This window comes from Hyperolius riggenbachi, chromosome 8 (genome assembly GCF_040937935.1).
Source record: "Hyperolius riggenbachi isolate aHypRig1 chromosome 8, aHypRig1.pri, whole genome shotgun sequence".
Taxonomy (NCBI): domain Eukaryota; kingdom Metazoa; phylum Chordata; class Amphibia; order Anura; family Hyperoliidae; genus Hyperolius; species Hyperolius riggenbachi.
Genome location: NC_090653.1, coordinates 181,237,446 through 181,259,579, shown reverse-complemented (window position 1 = coordinate 181,259,579; position 22,134 = coordinate 181,237,446). Strand labels below are relative to the sequence as shown.

General features: G+C 46.5%; 1 protein-coding gene across 1 annotated transcript in view; it reads left to right on the top strand.

Annotated features, from left to right (window-relative positions):
* Positions 1 to 22,134, top strand: part of LOC137528401 (ADP-ribosylation factor-like protein 13B) — a 2,482,321-nt gene that overhangs the window by 1,042,498 nt on the left and 1,417,689 nt on the right. The gene's annotated exons all lie outside the window — the stretch shown is intronic.

The window sequence follows — 22,134 nt, the reverse complement described above, 5'->3', positions numbered from 1 at the left end:
AGAAATTTCAGACTTTACAGAAACAATTTTTTTATTTGTAGTTGCTATGGGCAACGGATTTTGCAGCTGAGAAGTCTTCCTTTTTTTCCTGCTTTTAGTCCTTGCTGCTTTAGGTGGCTGCTGTTTAGACACAGGGGAATAGTTACTGCCTTCATTTTCAAACTGAATGGTTTTGCATGAAGTAGGTAGAGCAGCTGACTCATTAGCAACTACACACTCATACAGGGCAGGTGGCAAGCAAGGCAACTCAAACCAGTAGGAGAATGTAAATGTAAGAAACTGATATAGATTATCATTCCAAGAATTGTCTTGCAAGATTTCATGAGCCCATACAAACAGATCATCTTTCAAAAGCACATAAGCTAATTGGAGAGCAGACGTGGACGGATCAGTAATTTGAAAAGTAGGATTCAGACAAAATTTTACGCATTCAGAGAGAAAATCCTCTTTCGTCTCTGAATTTAATATTTTGAAACTCTTAAAGACACAGGAACCATACTCAGCAAAATCGTACAAATCAGAAATTCCCTCTACACTGGGGTTTTGGGTTGGGCTGCTCATAATGTAACGATTGTGGGATATCTCCGTGTTCAGCGCACAAAGATGTGCGCTGACACTGCGGAGGTCCTCCACAAGCGTGTCAAGATGCTAGAACCCAGCTTTTGGTGCAAGCACCAGTAGAGGGAAAATTCCTGTCGGCAGATGGCGCTGGGGAGTGCAGAGGAACCAATCCTCTGTACCTCCACAAATGCCAGACAGGAATTTGTACGAAGCGCAGAACGCAATCGCAAGAGAGGCGATTGCGAATGAGATTGAGCAAAGGGATAGGTTGTATGTGTGTGCGCCAATCTAGTCGCCACCCCGCGACCGCGCACACACAACAGCAGATACGAAACAGGAACGCGATCGCGAGAGGTGCGATCGCCAGACGTGACACAAGGCAGATCAGAATAGAATACGAGGGTAGCAAAGGCACAGCAAATACAATGAGAATATACGGAAAATAATAAACGCTAGCTAACCGCGAACACCGCACTCATTCGCAACAGTGCATGCGGTTATGCGCGGTCTCCACGTGATAAGCACAATAGAGACAAGCACGCCTACCTAACCATCAACAGACAAACACAAAACAAAGAACGTGAACGCTTGCTTAACGGTTACCTCATCGAGCCTACAGCAAGCGCCCGTATCAGACAAGACAGACAACCGAGAAACAGGAACTAGGCAGAAAGGATCCACCGCTCTTCCGCCAGAGCAAGTGTGATCCAAGCAGGAACACAGATCAGAAAGATCCACAGCCGCTAACGCTAGCGGCTAGTGCGATCTAAACAAGACAGATCAGATGAGGTAGCCGGTAGCAACCGCTGCTCCAGCTTACACTCCAGGAACTCAGATCAGAAGGATCCACAGCCGCTACCGCTAGAGGCTAGTGAGATCCAAACAAGACAGAGCGATTCGCTATCAACCGCCGCTGGTGACAGCGCAATCGCGACAGACAAGACAGAATACGCAGTACAAATTATACACAAACTGACTGCACTAACTAGGAATGCAAGGAGCACTCCCCAAGAATTAACTATACTAAGATAGCAGTGGCTGACACTCCAGGTGAGTCCAGCAGGAACAAACCTCTATGAGCAGCGAAGCATTGTGGGACACACATACTACTTATAGTACACGCCTCCAATGAATGTGGCCAGGCAATTTGCATGACAACGTATGCAAATTCCTCAGCAAGCACAAGCTGCAAAACTGACAGAAGGTCTACTTTCCAGAGTCCTGCAGCATGCAGACCTGAATAATGATCAAAAGGCTGCCTGCCTGCGCAGGCAGCTGAGCGGATCGTTACACAGGCAATGCATAGTGTTGACTTTGGAGGTGGGACTACTGACAGCAGCAGGATAAATACAACAGCAGCAGGAGGAGGTGGAGTGACGTGTGGCACTGACAGCAGGCAATGCATAGTGTGGACTCTGGCGGTGGGACCATTGACAGCAGTATGATAAATACAACAGCAGCAGTAGGAGGTGGAAGGACCTGTGGCACTGACAGCAGGCAATGCATAGTGTGGACACTGGAGGCGGGACCACTGACAGCAGCAGGATAAATACAACAGCAGCAGCAGGAGGAGGTGGAGTGATGTGTGGCACTGGCAGCAGGCAATGCATAGTGTGGACTCTGGAGGTGGGACCACTGACAGCAGCAGGATAAGTACAACAGCAGCAGCAGGAGGAGGTGGAGTGACATGTGGCACTGACAGCAGGCAATGCATAGTGTGGACTTTGGCAGTGGGACCACTGACCGCAGTAGGATAAGTACAACAGCAGCAGTAGAAGGTGGAGTGACGTGTGGCACTGACAGCAGGCAATGCATAGTGTGGACTCTGGTGGTGGGACCACTGACAGCAGCAGGATAAATACAACAGCAGCAGCAGGAGGAGGAGGTGGAGTGACATGTGGCACTGGCAGCAGGCAATGCATAGTGTGGACTCTGGAGGTGGGACCACTGACAGCAGCAGGATAAATACAACAGCAGCAGCAGGAGGAGGTGCAGTGACGTGTGGCACTGGCAGCAGGCAATGCACAGTGTGGACTCTGGAGGTGGGACCACTGACAGCAGCAGGATAAATACAACAGCAGCAGCAGCAGGAGGAGGTGGAGTGACGTGTGGCACTGGCAGCAGGCAATGCATAGTGTGCACCCTGGCGGTGGGACCACTGACAGCAGTAGGATAAATACAACAGCGGCAGTAGGAGGTGGAGTGACGTGTGGCACTGACAGCAGGCAATGCATAGTGTGGACTCTGGCGGTGGGACCACTGACAGCAGTAGGATAAATACAACAGCAGCAGCAGGAGGAGGTGATGTAAACGTGTGGCACTGACAGCAGGCAATGCATAGTGTGGACTCTGGTGGTGGGACCACTGACAGCAGTAGGATAAATACAACAGCAGCAGGAGGAGGTGGAGTGACGTGTGGCACTGACAGCAGGCAATGCATAGTGTGGACTCTGGCGGTGGGACCACTGACAGTAGTTGGATAAATACAACAGCAGCAGTAGGCGGTGGAGTGACGTGTGGCACTGACAGCAGGCAATGCATAGTGTGGACTCTGGAGGTGGGACCACTGACAGCAGCAGGATAAATACAACAGCAGCAGGAGGAGGTGGAAGGACCTGTGGCACTGACAGCAGGCAATGCATAGTGTGGATACTGGAGGCGGGACCACTGACAGCAGCAGGATAAATACAACAGCAGCAGCAGGAGGAGGTGGAGTGACGTGTGGCACTGGCAGCAGGCAATGCATAGTGTGGACTCTGGAGGTGGGACCACTGACAGCAGCAGGATAAATACAACAGCAGCAGGAGGAGGTGGAGTGACGTGTGGCACTGACAGCAGGCAATGCATAGTGTGGACTCTGGAGGTGGGACCACTGACAGCAGTAGGATAAGTACAACAGCAGCAGTAGCAGGTGGAGTGACGTGTGGCACTGACAGCAGGCAATGCATAGTGTGGACTCTGGTGGTGGGACCACTGACAGCAGCAGGATAAATACAACAGCAGCAGCAGCAGGAGGAGGTGAAGTGACATGTGGCACTGGCAGCAGGCAATGCATAGTGTGGACTTTGGCGGTGGGACCACTGACAGCAGTAGGATAAATACAACAGCAGCAGTAGGAGGTGGAGTGACGTGTGGCACTGACAGCAGGCAATGTATAGTGTGGACTCTGGAGGTGGGACCACTGACAGCAGTAGGATAAATACAATAGCAGCAGGTGGAGGAGTTGGAGTGGCGTGTGGCACTAGCAGCAGGCAATGCATAGTGTGGACTCTGGCGGTGGGACCACTGACAGCAGTAGAATAAATACAACAGCAGCAGTAGGAAGTGGAGTGACGTGTGGAACTGACAGCAGGCAATGCATAGTGTGGACTCTGGAGGCGGGACCACTGACAGCAGCAGGATAAATACAACAGCAGCAGCAGGAGGAGGTGCAGTGACGTGTGGCACTGGCAGCAGGCAATGCATAGTGTGGACTCTGGAGGTGGGACCACTGACAGCAGCAGGATAAATACAACAGCAGCAGCAGCAGGAGGGGGTGGAGTGACGTGTGGCACTGGCAGCAGGCAATGCATAGTGTGGACTCTGGCGGTGGGACCACTGACAGCAGTAGGATAAATACAACAGCAGCAGTAGGAGGTGGAGTGACGTGTGGCACTGACAACAGGCAATGCATAGTGTGGGCTCTGGCGGTGGGACCACTGACAGCAGCAGGATAAATACAACAGCAGCAGCAGGAGTAGGTGGAGTGACGTGTGGCACTGGCAGTAGGCAATGCATAGTGTGGACTCTGGTGGTGAAACCACTGACAGCAGTAGGATAAATACAACAACAGCAGTACGAGGTGGAGTGATGTGTGGCACTGACAGCAAGCATTGCATAGTGTGGACTCTGGCGGTGGGACCACTGACAGCAGCAGGATAAATACTAAAACAGCAGCAGCAGGAGGAGGTGGAGTGACGTGTGGCACTGGCAGCAGGCACTGCATAGTGTGGACTCTGGCGGTGGGACCACTGACAGCAGTAGGTAAATACAACAGCAGCAGTAGGAGGTGGAGTGACGTGTGGCACTGACAGCAGGCAATGCATAGTGTGGACTCTGGCGGTGGGACCACTGACAGCAGCAGGATAAATACAACAGCAGCAGTAGGAGGTGGAGTGACGTGTGGCACTGACAGCAGGCAATGCATAGTGTGGACCCTGGCGGTGGGACCACTGACTGCAGTAGGATACATACAACAGCAGCAGCAGGAGGAGGTGGAGTGACGTGTGGCACTGACAGCAGGCTATGCATAGTGTGGACAATGGTGGTGGGACCACTGACAGCAGTAGGATAGATACAACTGCAACAGTAGGAGGTGGAGTGACGTGTGGCACTGGCAGCAGGCAATGCATAGTGTTGACTTTGGAGGTGGGACCACTGACAGCAGTAGGATAAATACAACAGCAGCAGCAGGAGGAGGTGGAGTGACGTGTGGCACTGACAGCAGGCAATGCTGAGTGTGGACTCTGGTGGTGGGACCACTGACAGCAGTAGGATAATTACAACTACAGCAGTAGGAGGTGGAGTGACGTGTGGCACTGGCAGCAGGCAATGCATAGTGTTGACTTTGGAGGTGGGACTACTGACAGCAGCAGGATAAATACAACAGCAGCAGGAGGAGGTGGAGTGACGTGTGGCACTGACAGCAGGCAATGCATAGTGTGGACTCTGGCGGTGGGACCATTGACAGCAGTATGATAAATACAACAGCAGCAGTAGGAGGTGGAAGGACCTGTGGCACTGACAGCAGGCAATGCATAGTGTGGACACTGGAGGCGGGACCACTGACAGCAGCAGGATAAATACAACAGCAGCAGCAGGAGGAGGTGGAGTGATGTGTGGCACTGGCAGCAGGCAATGCATAGTGTGGACTCTGGAGGTGGGACCACTGACAGCAGCAGGATAAGTACAACAGCAGCAGCAGGAGGAGGTGGAGTGATGTGTGGCACTGACAGCAGGCAATGCATAGTGTGGACTTTGGCAGTGGGACCACTGACCGCAGTAGGATAAGTACAACAGCAGCAGTAGAAGGTGGAGTGACTAGAGTTGAGCTGAAATTTTCGTAATTTCGCATTACTATAATTACGCATGCGAAATTTGCGATTACGATGCGAAATTAGCGTAGCGAAATTGCCATTAAAATCGTAATTGAAAATACCGTAAGCGTAATTTTCAACGCGAAATTTCGCGTTTCGTATCATGCCGTAATTTCGCATTAAACGCTACCGTAATTTCGCGTTAAACCGTAACGCTCCGTATAATATAAAAAAGCCGCCGACTTTAAGGGTTAATAGCAAAGCCCCCTTAAATGTTAAGAGCCTCAAATTTAGAGAATATATTAAGGAGATCAGGAGGAATAAGAGGAAAAAATTTTTTTTCAAAAAGACCTTATAGTTTTTGAGAAAATCGATGTTAAAGTTTCAAAGGAAAAATGTAAACATTTAAAAACCCGCCGACTTTAACGGTTAATAGCAAAGCCTGCTTAAAGTTTAGGAACACCAAATTCCCAGGGTATATTAAGGGGATCAGTGGGAATAAGAGGAAAAATTTTTTTTTCAAAAAGACCTTATAGTTTTTGAGAAAATCGATTTTTAAGTTTCAAGGGCGAAAATGTCTTTTAAATGTGGAAAATGTCAGTTTTTTTTGCACAGGTAACAATAGTGTATTATTTTCATAGATTCCCCCAAGTGGGAAGAGTTTTACTTACTTCGTTCTGAGTGTGGGAAATATAAAAAAAAAACGACGTAGGGTCCCCCCTCCCAGACCTCTTTAACCCCTTGTCCCCCATGCAGGCTGGGATAGCCAGAATGCGGAGCACCGGCCGCGTGGGGCTCCGCACCCTGACTATACCAGCCCGCATGGTCCATGGATTGGGGGGTCTCGGAAGGGGAGGGGCAGCCAAGCTTTCCCCTCCCCCTCCGAGCCCTTGTCCAATCCAAGGACAAGGGGCTCTTCTCCACCTCCGATGGGCGGTGGAGGTGGAGGCCGCGATTTCCTGGGGGGGAGGTTCATGGTGGAATCTGGGAGTCCCCTTTAAAAAGGGGTCCCCCAGATGCCCACCCCCCCTCCCAGGAGAAATGAGTATAGAGGTACTTGTACCCCATACCCATTTCCTTTAAGAGTTAAAGTAAATAAACACACAGACACTTAGAAAAAGTATTTTAATTGAACAAAAAACATAACCACGAAAAAAGTCCTTTAATATTCTTAATTAACCATTAATACTTACCTGTCCCTTTAAATAAATGATCCCTCGCAATATCCTCGGAAATGTTCTATCAGTTACAATGTAACAAAGTTATTACAATGTATCAACTTTACAACACATATGCTGGACTGCGCTCTCCACTCCCTATAACAATATAAAATTACACATAGCGTGATTCTGTAAGGATTATTCACACCACCCGTGCCACAGTGATCAAAAAGTGCACCACGCGTGCCCGCACACTCCTGCTTTGAATCTGCTCACCGAATTGGAGCCACCTCACAGACCAGGTGGATCTAGCGTTTGCATACAACTCCACAAGGCACTTGTCTCATTTCTTCATCTTTTCTTTAATGTATAAAATTCCTCAATAAAAACAGTAAAAGCAACAATAGTGTAATCCTGTTTAAAACATTAGCCTCAATGCCCGCGCACAGTTGCGCACTCACGTGAAAATTTCTTGATATATTGCACATCAGTATGTTCCAACAGCAAGGTCTGCCCGGCACCTGTGTAAGTAGAAGAGCGGCGTCCCGACTCCCCGTTCCCTCACGGTTCTCCGGCTGCTGCTGCGGCGCTCGAAACTCCCTCTCGATCGGCTACAATCTGGTGACGTCAGACGCGCTGGACGAGGCTCCGCCCTACGCGTTTCGACCAATCGGTCTCATCAGGGGCTGACGTCATCAGCGCGTCAACGTCCCTTTATCCTAAGTAACACGCCCACCACATACTATTGGGTAATTGCCCAATTAGCATGGACTACAAAAAATGGCCACCGCTAAGTACGGTCTAATGCTCCGACGCTGTCATTCTAAGGCGGACATTGCTGTTTTACAAAACCCAAAAAAGGCATTATAGAATGCCGCGTTGGACATCAATTTACATCCCCATATAAATATAAAAATATCAATACAGTGCTTAATATAAATTCCTATCTCTACTTCGCTCTATGGGGTTAAACACCAACCACTGTCTCCATCTTGTGGACAATAGTGTATTTCTTACCTCGAATTCCTCAATATTAGTATCAAACACCCCCACTTACAAACCCGTTATCCCCTGTGTCAATGCTGTGTCAAATTCAACTCTCCCTCCTTTGTGCATCTATCTCTATACTAAAGATCATTGTTAATATAGCAATTTAAATCGAACTCAATATTTAATCCTCCCGGATGCAGGGCTTTTAAATTGTAAATCCACCTCCCTTCAGCTTTTGAAATCTCTTTAACCATATTGGATCCCCTCCATTTTTTCACGTATTTTTCTATACCCATAAATTTCATAAGACTGGGGTTTGATCCATGTGTTAATCTAAAATGATTGGAAACGCTATGTGTTTGGAGTCCCTTAGAAATGTTGTAGATGTGCTGCCCAATGCGTTTATGGAGTGCTCTGGTGGTCCTACCCACATACTCCAATCCGCACGGGCACCACAGTATGTATACTACACCCGCACTGTTGCAGGTAATACACTGTTTTATATCCCAAGTGGCCCCTGTGTTCCTAGATATCAAATTCTTGCCTCTAACTGGTTTAGCCTCTCTACAACCCCTGCATCCCCTACAAGGGAAGAACCCTTTTTGTCCCAGGAGGTCCCCAGTTTGTGTTATGGGGGGTTCTATATAACTGTTTACCAGTCTCGATTTCAGGTTAGGGGCCCTTCTATAGATAAAGCTCGGTCTCAGTGGTAATGACTTTTTGAGAGTATTATCCAACTGCAGGATATTCCAATGTTTCTTCACAATATTTTCTATATCTCGATACTGGCTGTTAAAATCCAATAGTACATCAAACTCACCTGCCTGCCTTCTCTGATGTACCCTATCCTGCAGTAAATCCCCTCGATTCATAGCTGCTACTTTCTCTACTTCCAACTCCAGCTCACTCATGTTGTATCCCTTTTCCCGGAATCTTTGCACCAGCACCCCACTCTGTTTCCTATAGTCCTGCACTTCTGTACAGTTTCGACGAATCCTCATAAATTGCCCTCTGGGTATATTGTTTAGCCATCTATTATGATGGCAGCTATCTCTAGGAATATATCCGTTTTTATCAGTAGGCTTAAAGTAGGTACTGGTACATAGTGCATTTTGCTGTATGAAAATGTTTAAATCCAAGAATTCAACTTTATTCCCGTCAATTTTCACTGATATCTTCACTTCTGGCCAGTGCTTGTTCATTTCATCACAAAAACTCTCCAACTCATTCCTGGGGCCCCTCCAGATAAAGAATAAATCATCAATAAAACGATTCCATGCTATTATATTCTCACCCCCCTTAAGCTGCAGGACCTCCCGTTCCCAAACTCCCATATATAAATTAGCTACGCTCGGGGCGAACTTGGCCCCCATGGCGCAGCCCGTGCGTTGCACGTAGTAATCCCCTTGATACCAAAAATAATTGTGTGAAAGGCAGTATTGTAGTAATCCCACCAGAAACTCTATCTGTGGTATTTCAAGGTCCCCACTATTGTGGAGACTTTCCTTCACAATCTGCACCCCTTCAATGTGGGGTATTACTGTGTACAGGGATGTAACATCCCCTGTGACCATCAGGTCCCCTGGTTCCCACTTAATGTCTTTAATCTTTTGTAAGAGATGTTTCGTGTCCTTTAAAAGGTGAGGCAACTTGGCTACTTCAGGTTGTAGAAATAGGTCTATATATTCTCCCAGCCTTTGTGTTAAAGAACCCATCCCACTAATTATCGGTCTTCCCGGTGGGTTAACTGTGTCCTTATGTATTTTTGGATTAAAGTAAATAACCGGTATACGGGGGTTTGTGGGAAGTAAATATTTCAGCTCATCTGTGGATAGTATTCCTTCCTTCTCTCCTTCCAGTAATTTTACCTTTAGGGAATTCTTGAACTCGGCAGTGGGGTTCTTTCTAAGGACCTTGTATGTTGTTTCATCACTGAGAATTCTAGTCATTTCATTTTTGTATTGTTGTTTGTTCATGATAACCAACCCCCCCCCCTTTATCCGCGGGTTTCAGGATAAGGTCTTTTTCTTGGACTAGTGTTTTAATTTGATCTCCATACCGTTTATTATTCCTCTGTTTTTTGATTTCTAGAGTGTCCAGATCATTCAGGACAGCCCTTTTAAAAGTCTCTATAGTGCCCCCTTTCGTTTGATCCTGGGGGTTAAATAGTGATCTATTCTTCAGTTTTGTATGAGTATATTTCTGTGATGTCTCATTTGCTTTCATTATTGGTCCTTGTTTATTCAGAAAGTACTTCTTTATATTAAGAGTTCTGACATATTTATTTATCCCCAAATAGGTTTCAAATTTGTTTAAAGTTTTTGGTGGGGCAAAGTTCAAACCTTTATCCAGAAGGGATAATTGTTCTTTATTCAGGGGTATCCCGCTAATGTTGAAAATCCCCCCCCCCCCTTGGGCCTCATCTTAATCTGCTGTTTCCTTCCCCCCCTATTCCCCCGTCTCCTCCTCCCCAATCGTTCTCGCCTTGTGTGTATCGCTGGTCCCATACTTCTCTTTGGTCCAGTCCTAAAAAATGTTCATCATAATCACCCTGATCATCAGCCTCAACCAGTCCTTGATATCTATTCCTCAGGGGGACCTCCTCATAACTGTTAGCCTCCATCTGTGCATCCTGAGGTCTCTGTCTTAAATTATAATGGGAGATCCCCGGTCTTTTGTACCCTCCCCTTGGAGTTGGGACCTCTCTCCTGGTGGGGCTTCTCCGAGGGGCTGTTCGCCAGCTTCGATCATCTGTTTCATCCCATCTATCATTAGTCCAATTATTTCGTCTTATTTTTATAGGTTCTTTCATTTTGATTTTATTAGGGCCCCTGGGGTTGGGGTTAGGATTGGCCGGCATTTTTGGCTGTTCCCTATTGGGTAAATTACTCTGATGACTCTGTTCTACATTCTCCTGATCTTTTTTATCCTGATCTTTGGGGGCATCTGGTTTTTTGTTTGGCAAAGATTGCCATTTGTATGCTGTATTATTTTTATACTCCATCCAGTCATTGGCAAATCTTTTCTGCCTCACTTCCACTACCTCCCTTTCATTTTTAGTTAATTTTGATACCATATGTTCCATTTCTTTTTTATATACTTCCTTTTCCTTATGTGGTTCCATGTTAACCTTAATCTCATCAATCTGTTTCTCAATTTTGAGTAACCGCTGTTGTTTTCGTTTTACCAGAATTCTCAGTAAGTCCACACCACTTTTATTCAAAAACTCCCCTAATTCCTTGTCATTAACTTCACTATTTTCTCCATCATTAGCCAGTATATCCCACCTGTACCTCCTTGGGACCAAATCCTCCTCAATATATCTATTGTAGCTGGCTATATCCCACCAGACCACTTGCTCTTTGGTCACAAGGCTATACAGGTTTTTAAAATTAGTTTCCATTGTTTCAGCTCTCTGTGGGGCCCCTGGCTCTTTGGAAAATACCAAATTAAGATCAATAGATTCACGATTCCTCATGCTAAATGCATCCATCATAAATCTATACAGACTGCAGCTGCCTACCAGTAGCTGGTACTACTATTAAAGATATATTCAAAACAACTAGGCTGCGCTGTCAATTCACAGTGAATTAATATAGTCAACCTGCAAATACACTCAATTGGAAACATCAAATTGTCCATACAATGTCCATAAATGCCGGTGGGATCGCTGTCACACTTTTCCAGAAGGTAGAATACAACACATATGCTGGACTGCGCTCTCCACTCCCTATAACAATATAAAATTACACATAGCGTGATTCTGTAAGGATTATTCACACCACCCGTGCCACAGTGATCAAAAAGTGCACCACGCGTGCCCGCACACTCCTGCTTTGAATCTGCTCACCGAATTGGAGCCACCTCACAGACCAGGTGGATCTAGCGTTTGCATACAACTCCACAAGGCACTTGTCTCATTTCTTCATCTTTTCTTTAATGTATAAAATTCCTCAATAAAAACAGTAAAAGCAACAATAGTGTAATCCTGTTTAAAACATTAGCCTCAATGCCCGCGCACAGTTGCGCACTCACGTGAAAATTTCTTGATATATTGCACATCAGTATGTTCCAACAGCAAGGTCTGCCCGGCACCTGTGTAAGTAGAAGAGCGGCGTCCCGACTCCCCGTTCCCTCACGGTTCTCCGGCTGCTGCTGCGGCGCTCGAAACTCCCTCTCGATCGGCTACAATCTGGTGACGTCAGACGCGCTGGACGAGGCTCCGCCCTACGCGTTTCGACCAATCGGTCTCATCAGGGGCTGACGTCATCAGCGCGTCAACGTCCCTTTATCCTAAGTAACACGCCCACCACATACTATTGGGTAATTGCCCAATTAGCATGGACTACAAAAAATGGCCACCGCTAAGTACGGTCTAATGCTCCGACGCTGTCATTCTAAGGCGGACATTGCTGTTTTACAAAACCCAAAAAAGGCATTATAGAATGCCGCGTTGGACATCAATTTACATCCCCATATAAATATAAAAATATCAATACAGTGCTTAATATAAATTCCTATCTCTACTTCGCTCTATGGGGTTAAACACCAACCACTGTCTCCATCTTGTGGACAATAGTGTATTTCTTACCTCGAATTCCTCAATATTAGTATCAAACACCCCCACTTACAAACCCGTTATCCCCTGTGTCAATGCTGTGTCAAATTCAACTCTCCCTCCTTTGTGCATCTATCTCTATACTAAAGGGGGTGTTTGATACTAATATTGAGGAATTCGAGGTAAGAAATACACTATTGTCCACAAGATGGAGACAGTGGTTGGTGTTTAACCCCATAGAGCGAAGTAGAGATAGGAATTTATATTAAGCACTGTATTGATATTTTTATATTTATATGGGGATGTAAATTGATGTCCAACGCGGCATTCTATAATGCCTTTTTTGGGTTTTGTAAAACAGCAATGTCCGCCTTAGAATGACAGCGTCGGAGCATTAGACCGTACTTAGCGGTGGCCATTTTTTGTAGTCCATGCTAATTGGGCAATTACCCAATAGTATGTGGTGGGCGTGTTACTTAGGATAAAGGGACGTTGACGCGCTGATGACGTCAGCCCCTGATGAGACCGATTGGTCGAAACGCGTAGGGCGGAGCCTCGTCCAGCGCGTCTGACGTCACCAGATTGTAGCCGATCGAGAGGGAGTTTCGAGCGCCGCAGCAGCAGCCGGAGAACCGTGAGGGAACGGGGAGTCGGGACGCCGCTCTTCTACTTACACAGGTGCCGGGCAGACCTTGCTGTTGGAACATACTGATGTGCAATATATCAAGAAATTTTCACGTGAGTGCGCAACTGTGCGCGGGCATTGAGGCTAATGTTTTAAACAGGATTACACTATTGTTGCTTTTACTGTTTTTATTGAGGAATTTTATACATTAAAGAAAAGATGAAGAAATGAGACAAGTGCCTTGTGGAGTTGTATGCAAACGCTAGATCCACCTGGTCTGTGAGGTGGCTCCAATTCGGTGAGCAGATTCAAAGCAGGAGTGTGCGGGCACGCGTGGTGCACTTTTTGATCACTGTGGCACGGGTGGTGTGAATAATCCTTACAGAATCACGCTATGTGTAATTTTATATTGTTATAGGGAGTGGAGAGCGCAGTCCAGCATATGTGTTGTATTCTACCTTCTGGAAAAGTGTGACAGCGATCCCACCGGCATTTATGGACATTGTATGGACAATTTGATGTTTCCAATTGAGTGTATTTGCAGGTTGACTATATTAATTCACTGTGAATTGACAGCGCAGCCTAGTTGTTTTGAATATATCTTTAATAGTAGTACCAGCTACTGGTAGGCAGCTGCAGTCTGTATAGATTTATGATGGATGCATTTAGCATGAGGAATCGTGAATCTATTGATCTTAATTTGGTATTTTCCAAAGAGCCAGGGGCCCCACAGAGAGCTGAAACAATGGAAACTAATTTTAAAAACCTGTATAGCCTTGTGACCAAAGAGCAAGTGGTCTGGTGGGATATAGCCAGCTACAATAGATATATTGAGGAGGATTTGGTCCCAAGGAGGTACAGGTGGGATATACTGGCTAATGATGGAGAAAATAGTGAAGTTAATGACAAGGAATTAGGGGAGTTTTTGAATAAAAGTGGTGTGGACTTACTGAGAATTCTGGTAAAACGAAAACAACAGCGGTTACTCAAAATTGAGAAACAGATTGATGAGATTAAGGTTAACATGGAACCACATAAGGAAAAGGAAGTATATAAAAAAGAAATGGAACATATGGTATCAAAATTAACTAAAAATGAAAGGGAGGTAGTGGAAGTGAGGCAGAAAAGATTTGCCAATGACTGGATGGAGTATAAAAATAATACAGCATACAAATGGCAATCTTTGCCAAACAAAAAACCAGATGCCCCCAAAGATCAGGATAAAAAAGATCAGGAGAATGTAGAACAGAGTCATCAGAGTAATTTACCCAATAGGGAACAGCCAAAAATGCCGGCCAATCCTAACCCCAACCCCAGGGGCCCTAATAAAATCAAAATGAAAGAACCTATAAAAATAAGACGAAATAATTGGACTAATGATAGATGGGATGAAACAGATGATCGAAGCTGGCGAACAGCCCCTCGGAGAAGCCCCACCAGGAGAGAGGTCCCAACTCCAAGGGGAGGGTACAAAAGACCGGGGATCTCCCATTATAATTTAAGACAGAGACCTCAGGATGCACAGATGGAGGCTAACAGTTATGAGGAGGTCCCCCTGAGGAATAGATATCAAGGACTGGTTGAGGCTGATGATCAGGGTGATTATGATGAACATTTTTTAGGACTGGACCAAAGAGAAGTATGGGACCAGCGATACACACAAGGCGAGAACGATTGGGGAGGAGGAGACGGGGGAATAGGGGGGGAAGGAAACAGCAGATTAAGATGAGGCCCAAGGGGGGGGGGAATTTCAACATTAGCGGGATACCCCTGAATAAAGAACAATTATCCCTTCTGGATAAAGGTTTGAACTTTGCCCCACCAAAAACTTTAAACAAATTTGAAACCTATTTGGGGATAAATAAATATGTCAGAACTCTTAATATAAAGAAGTACTTTCTGAATAAACAAGGACCAATAATGAAAGCAAATGAGACATCACAGAAATATACTCATACAAAACTGAAGAATAGATCACTATTTAACCCCCAGGATCAAACGAAAGGGGGCACTATAGAGACTTTTAAAAGGGCTGTCCTGAATGATCTGGACACTCTAGAAATCAAAAAACAGAGGAATAATAAACGGTATGGAGATCAAATTAAAACACTAGTCCAAGAAAAAGACCTTATCCTGAAACCCGCGGATAAAGGGGGGGGGTTGGTTATCATGAACAAACAACAATACAAAAATGAAATGACTAGAATTCTCAGTGATGAAACAACATACAAGGTCCTTAGAAAGAACCCCACTGCCGAGTTCAAGAATTCCCTAAAGGTAAAATTACTGGAAGGAGAGAAGGAAGGAATACTATCCACAGATGAGCTGAAATATTTACTTCCCACAAACCCCCGTATACCGGTTATTTACTTTAATCCAAAAATACATAAGGACACAGTTAACCCACCGGGAAGACCGATAATTAGTGGGATGGGTTCTTTAACACAAAGGCTGGGAGAATATATAGACCTATTTCTACAACCTGAAGTAGCCAAGTTGCCTCACCTTTTAAAGGACACGAAACATCTCTTACAAAAGATTAAAGACATTAAGTGGGAACCAGGGGACCTGATGGTCACAGGGGATGTTACATCCCTGTACACAGTAATACCCCACATTGAAGGGGTGCAGATTGTGAAGGAAAGTCTCCACAATAGTGGGGACCTTGAAATACCACAGATAGAGTTTCTGGTGGGATTACTACAATACTGCCTTTCACACAATTATTTTTGGTATCAAGGGGATTACTACGTGCAACGCACGGGCTGCGCCATGGGGGCCAAGTTCGCCCCGAGCGTAGCTAATTTATATATGGGAGTTTGGGAACGGGAGGTCCTGCAGCTTAAGGGGGGTGAGAATATAATAGCATGGAATCGTTTTATTGATGATTTATTCTTTATCTGGAGGGGCCCCAGGAATGAGTTGGAGAGTTTTTGTGATGAAATGAACAAGCACTGGCCAGAAGTGAAGATATCAGTGAAAATTGACGGGAATAAAGTTGAATTCTTGGATTTAAACATTTTCATACAGCAAAATGCACTATGTACCAGTACCTACTTTAAGCCTACTGATAAAAACGGATATATTCCTAGAGATAGCTGCCATCATAATAGATGGCTAAACAATATACCCAGAGGGCAATTTATGAGGATTCGTCGAAACTGTACAGAAGTGCAGGACTATAGGAAACAGAGTGGGGTGCTGGTGCAAAGATTCCGGGAAAAGGGATACAACATGAGTGAGCTGGAGTTGGAAGTAGAGAAAGTAGCAGCTATGAATCGAGGGGATTTACTGCAGGATAGGGTACATCAGAGAAGGCAGGCAGGTGAGTTTGATGTACTATTGGATTTTAACAGCCAGTATCGAGATATAGAAAATATTGTGAAGAAACATTGGAATATCCTGCAGTTGGATAATACTCTCAAAAAGTCATTACCACTGAGACCGAGCTTTATCTATAGAAGGGCCCCTAACCTGAAATCGAGACTGGTAAACAGTTATATAGAACCCCCCATAACACAAACTGGGGACCTCCTGGGACAAAAAGGGTTCTTCCCTTGTAGGGGATGCAGGGGTTGTAGAGAGGCTAAACCAGTTAGAGGCAAGAATTTGATATCTAGGAACACAGGGGCCACTTGGGATATAAAACAGTGTATTACCTGCAACAGTGCGGGTGTAGTATACATACTGTGGTGCCCGTGCGGATTGGAGTATGTGGGTAGGACCACCAGAGCACTCCATAAACGCATTGGGCAGCACATCTACAACATTTCTAAGGGACTCCAAACACATAGCGTTTCCAATCATTTTAGATTAACACATGGATCAAACCCCAGTCTTATGAAATTTATGGGTATAGAAAAATACGTGAAAAAATGGAGGGGATCCAATATGGTTAAAGAGATTTCAAAAGCTGAAGGGAGGTGGATTTACAATTTAAAAGCCCTGCATCCGGGAGGATTAAATATTGAGTTCGATTTAAATTGCTATATTAACAATGATCTTTAGTATAGAGATAGATGCACAAAGGAGGGAGAGTTGAATTTGACACAGCATTGACACAGGGGATAACGGGTTTGTAAGTGGGGGTGTTTGATACTAATATTGAGGAATTCGAGGTAAGAAATACACTATTGTCCACAAGATGGAGACAGTGGTTGGTGTTTAACCCCATAGAGCGAAGTAGAGATAGGAATTTATATTAAGCACTGTATTGATATTTTTATATTTATATGGGGATGTAAATTGATGTCCAACGCGGCATTCTATAATGCCTTTTTTGGGTTTTGTAAAACAGCAATGTCCGCCTTAGAATGACAGCGTCGGAGCATTAGACCGTACTTAGCGGTGGCCATTTTTTGTAGTCCATGCTAATTGGGCAATTACCCAATAGTATGTGGTGGGCGTGTTACTTAGGATAAAGGGACGTTGACGCGCTGATGACGTCAGCCCCTGATGAGACCGATTGGTCGAAACGCGTAGGGCGGAGCCTCGTCCAGCGCGTCTGACGTCACCAGATTGTAGCCGATCGAGAGGGAGTTTCGAGCGCCGCAGCAGCAGCCGGAGAACCGTGAGGGAACGGGGAGTCGGGACGCCGCTCTTCTACTTACACAGGTGCCGGGCAGACCTTGCTGTTGGAACATACTGATGTGCAATATATCAAGAAATTTTCACGTGAGTGCGCAACTGTGCGCGGGCATTGAGGCTAATGTTTTAAACAGGATTACACTATTGTTGCTTTTACTGTTTTTATTGAGGAATTTTATACATTAAAGAAAAGATGAAGAAATGAGACAAGTGCCTTGTGGAGTTGTATGCAAACGCTAGATCCACCTGGTCTGTGAGGTGGCTCCAATTCGGTGAGCAGATTCAAAGCAGGAGTGTGCGGGCACGCGTGGTGCACTTTTTGATCACTGTGGCACGGGTGGTGTGAATAATCCTTACAGAATCACGCTATGTGTAATTTTATATTGTTATAGGGAGTGGAGAGCGCAGTCCAGCATATGTGTTGTATTCTACCTTCTGGAAAAGTGTGACAGCGATCCCACCGGCATTTATGGACATTGTATGGACAATTTGATGTTTCCAATTGAGTGTATTTGCAGGTTGACTATATTAATTCACTGTGAATTGACAGCGCAGCCTAGTTGTTTTGAATGTATCAACTTTGTTACATTGTAACTACGCCGCACCCGACGCCACTCGCCGCTCAGCCGCCGCATACGCGTCCGTGCAGGACGCTAAGTCCCCGCAGCTCCCGCTGTCCACCCCGCCCACATCTGTCACCCACATGTCACCCACATGTGGGTGACATGTGGGTGACATGTGGGAGAGGCGGGGAGGGCAGCGGAGCCGGCGGGGACTTAGCGTCCTGCACGGACCCGACAGAGCTCTGAGCTATAGCTCAGAGCTCTCTAAAGCATCTTTGTATTTGGGCTCCAAGGAGCCCCATTGGTCCTTAGCAGACCAATGGGGTTCCTTCAAATCAGAAGGAACCCCATTGGTCTGCTAAGGACCAATGGGGCTCCTTGGAGCCCAAATACAAAGATGCTTAGAGAGCTCTGAGCTATAGCTCAGAGCTCTGTCGGGTCCTGCAGCGCAGACGCGGTGGCGGCGGCGGCGGTGAGTGACGTCGGGTGCGGCGTAGTTACAATGTAACAAAGTTGATACATTGTAATAACTTTGTTACATTGTAACTGATAGAACATTTCCGAGGATATTGCGAGGGATCATTTATTTAAAGGGATAGGTAAGTATTAATGGTTAATTAAGAATATTAAAGGACTTTTTTCGTGGTTATGTTTTTTGTTCAATTAAAATACTTTTTCTAAGTGTCTGTGTGTTTATTTACTTTAACTCTTAAAGAAAATGGGTATGGGGTACAAGTACCTCTATACTCATTTCTCCTGGGAGGGGGGGTGGGCATCTGGGGGACCCCTTTTTAAAGGGGACTCCCAGATTCCACCATGAACCTCCCCCCCAGGAAATCGCGGCCTCCACCTCCACCGCCCATCGGAGGTGGAGAAGAGCCCCTTGTCCTTGGATTGGACAAGGGCTCGGAGGGGGAGGGGAAAGCTTGGCTGCCCCTCCCCTTCCGAGACCCCCCAATCCATGGACCATGCGGGCTGGTATAGTCAGGGTGCGGAGCCCCACGCGGCCGGTGCTCCGCATTCTTGCTATCCCAGCCTGCATGGGGGACAAGGGGTTAAAGAGGTCTGGGAGGGGGGACCCCACGTCGTTTTTTTTTTATATTTCCCACACTCAGAACGAAGTAAGTAAAACTCTTCGCACTTGGGGGAATCTATGAAAATAATACACTATTGTTACCTGTGCAAAAAAAACTGACATTTTCCACATTTAAAAGACATTTTCGCCCTTGAAACTTAAAAATCGATTTTCTCAAAAACTATAAGGTCTTTTTGAAAAAAAATTTTTTCCTCTTATTCCCACTGATCCCCTTAATATACCCTGAGAATTTGGTGTTCCTAAACTTTAAGCAGGCTTTGCTATTAACCGTTAAAGTCGGCGGGTTTTTAAATGTTTACATTTTTCCTTTGAAACTTTAACATCGATTTTCTCAAAAACTATAAGGTCTTTTTGAAAAAAAAATTTTTCCTCTTATTCCTCCTGATCTCCTTAATATATTCTCCAAATTTGAGGCTCTTAACATTTAAGGGGGCTTTGCTATTAACCCTTAAAGTCGGCGGCTTTTTTATATTATACGGAGCGTTACGGTTTAACGCGAAATTACGGTAGCGTTTAATGCGAAATTACGGCATGATACGACTGTAATGCGAAAAGTATGCGAAAATTACGCTTACGCGAAATTTCGCGAAATCCTTCTTCATTACGATTATGTACTTACGGCCATAATCGTAATTACACTAATTACGCGAAATTTCGCAAAATCGTAATTAGGTCATTACGCTCATCTCTAGGAGTGACGTGTGGCACTGACAGCAGGCAATGCATAGTGTGGACTCTGGTGGTGGGACCACTGACAGCAGCAGGATAAATACAACAGCAGCAGCAGGAGGAGGAGGTGGAGTGACATGTGGCACTGGCAGCAGGCAATGCATAGTGTGGACTCTGGTGGTGGGACCACTGACAGCAGTAGGATAAACACAACAGCAGCAGTAGGAGGTGGAGTGACGTGTGGCACTGACAACAGGCAATGCATAGTGTGCACCCTGGCGGTGGGACCACTGACAGCAGTAGGATAAATACAACAGCGGCAGTAGGAGGTGGAGTGACGTGTGGCACTGACAGCAGGCAATGCATAGTGTGGACTCTGGCGGTGGGACCACTGACAGCAGTAGGATAAACACAACAGCAGCAGTAGGAGGTGGAGTGACGTGTGGCACTGACAGCAGGCAATGCATAGTGTGGACTCTGGCGGTGGGACCACTGACAGCAGTAGGATAAATACAACTGCAACAGTAGGAGGTGGAGTGACGTGTGGCACTGGCAGCAGGCAATGCATAGTGTTGACTTTGGAGGTGGGACCACTGACAGCAGTAGGATAAATACAACAGCAGCAGCAGGAGGAGGTGGAGTGACGTGTGGCACTGACAGCAGGCAATGCATAGTGTGGACTCTGGCGGTGGGACCACTGACAGCAGTAGGATAAATACAACAGCAGCAGTAGGAAGTGGAGTGACGTGTGGAACTGACAGCAGGCAATGCATAGTGTGGACTCTGGAGGCGGGACCACTGACAGCAGCAGGATAAATACAACAGCAGCAGCAGGAGGAGGTGCAGTGACGTGTGGCACTGGCAGCAGGCAATGCATAGTGTGGACTCTGGTGGTGGGACCACTGACAGCAGTAGGATAAACACAACAGCAGCAGTAGGAGGTGGAGTGACGTGTGGCACTGACAACAGGCAATGCATAGTGTGCACCCTGGCGGTGGGACCACTGACAGCAGTAGGATAAATACAACAGCGGCAGTAGGAGGTGGAGTGACGTGTGGCACTGACAGCAGGCAATGCATAGTGTGGACTCTGGCGGTGGGACCACTGACAGCAGTAGGATAAACACAACAGCAGCAGTAGGAGGTGGAGTGACGTGTGGCACTGACAGCAGGCAATGCATAGTGTGGACTCTGGCGGTGGGACCACTGACAGCAGTAGGATAAATACAACTGCAACAGTAGGAGGTGGAGTGACGTGTGGCACTGGCAGCAGGCAATGCATAGTGTTGACTTTGGAGGTGGGACCACTGACAGCAGTAGGATAAATACAACAGCAGCAGCAGGAGGAGGTGGAGTGACGTGTGGCACTGACAGCAGGCAATGCATAGTGTGGACTCTGGCGGTGGGACCACTGACAGCAGTAGGATAAATACAACAGCAGCAGTAGGAAGTGGAGTGACGTGTGGAACTGACAGCAGGCAATGCATAGTGTGGACTCTGGAGGCGGGACCACTGACAGCAGCAGGATAAATACAACAGCAGCAGCAGGAGGAGGTGCAGTGACGTGTGGCACTGGCAGCAGGCAATGCATAGTGTGGACTCTGGCGGTGGGACCACTGACAGCAGTAGGATAAATACAACAGCAGCAGTAGGAGGTGGAGTGACGTGTGGCACTGACAACAGGCAATGCATAGTGTGGACCCTGGCGGTGGGACCACTGACAGCAGTAGGATAAATACAACAGCGGCAGTAGGAGGTGGAGTGACGTGTGGCACTGACAGCAGGCAATGCATAGTGTGGACTCTGGCGGTGGGACCACTGACAGCAGTAGGATAAACACAACAGCAGCAGTAGGAGGTGGAGTGACATGTGGCACTGACAGCAGGCCATGCATAGTGTGGACTCTGGGGGTGGGACCACTGACAGCAGCAGGATAAATACAACAGCAGCAGCAGGAGGAGGTGGAGTGACGTGTGGCACTGACAGCAGGCAATGCATAGTGTGGACTCTGGCGGTGGGACCACTGACAGCAGTAGGATAAATACAACAGCAGCAGTAGGAGGTGGAGTGACGTGTGGCACTGACAACAGGCAATGCATAGTGTGCACCCTGGCGGTGGGACCACTGACAGCAGTAGGATAAATACAACAGCGGCAGTAGGAGGTGGAGTGACGTGTGGCACTGACAGCAGGCAATGCATAGTGTAGACTCTGGCGGTGGGACCACTGACAGCAGTAGGATAAACACAACA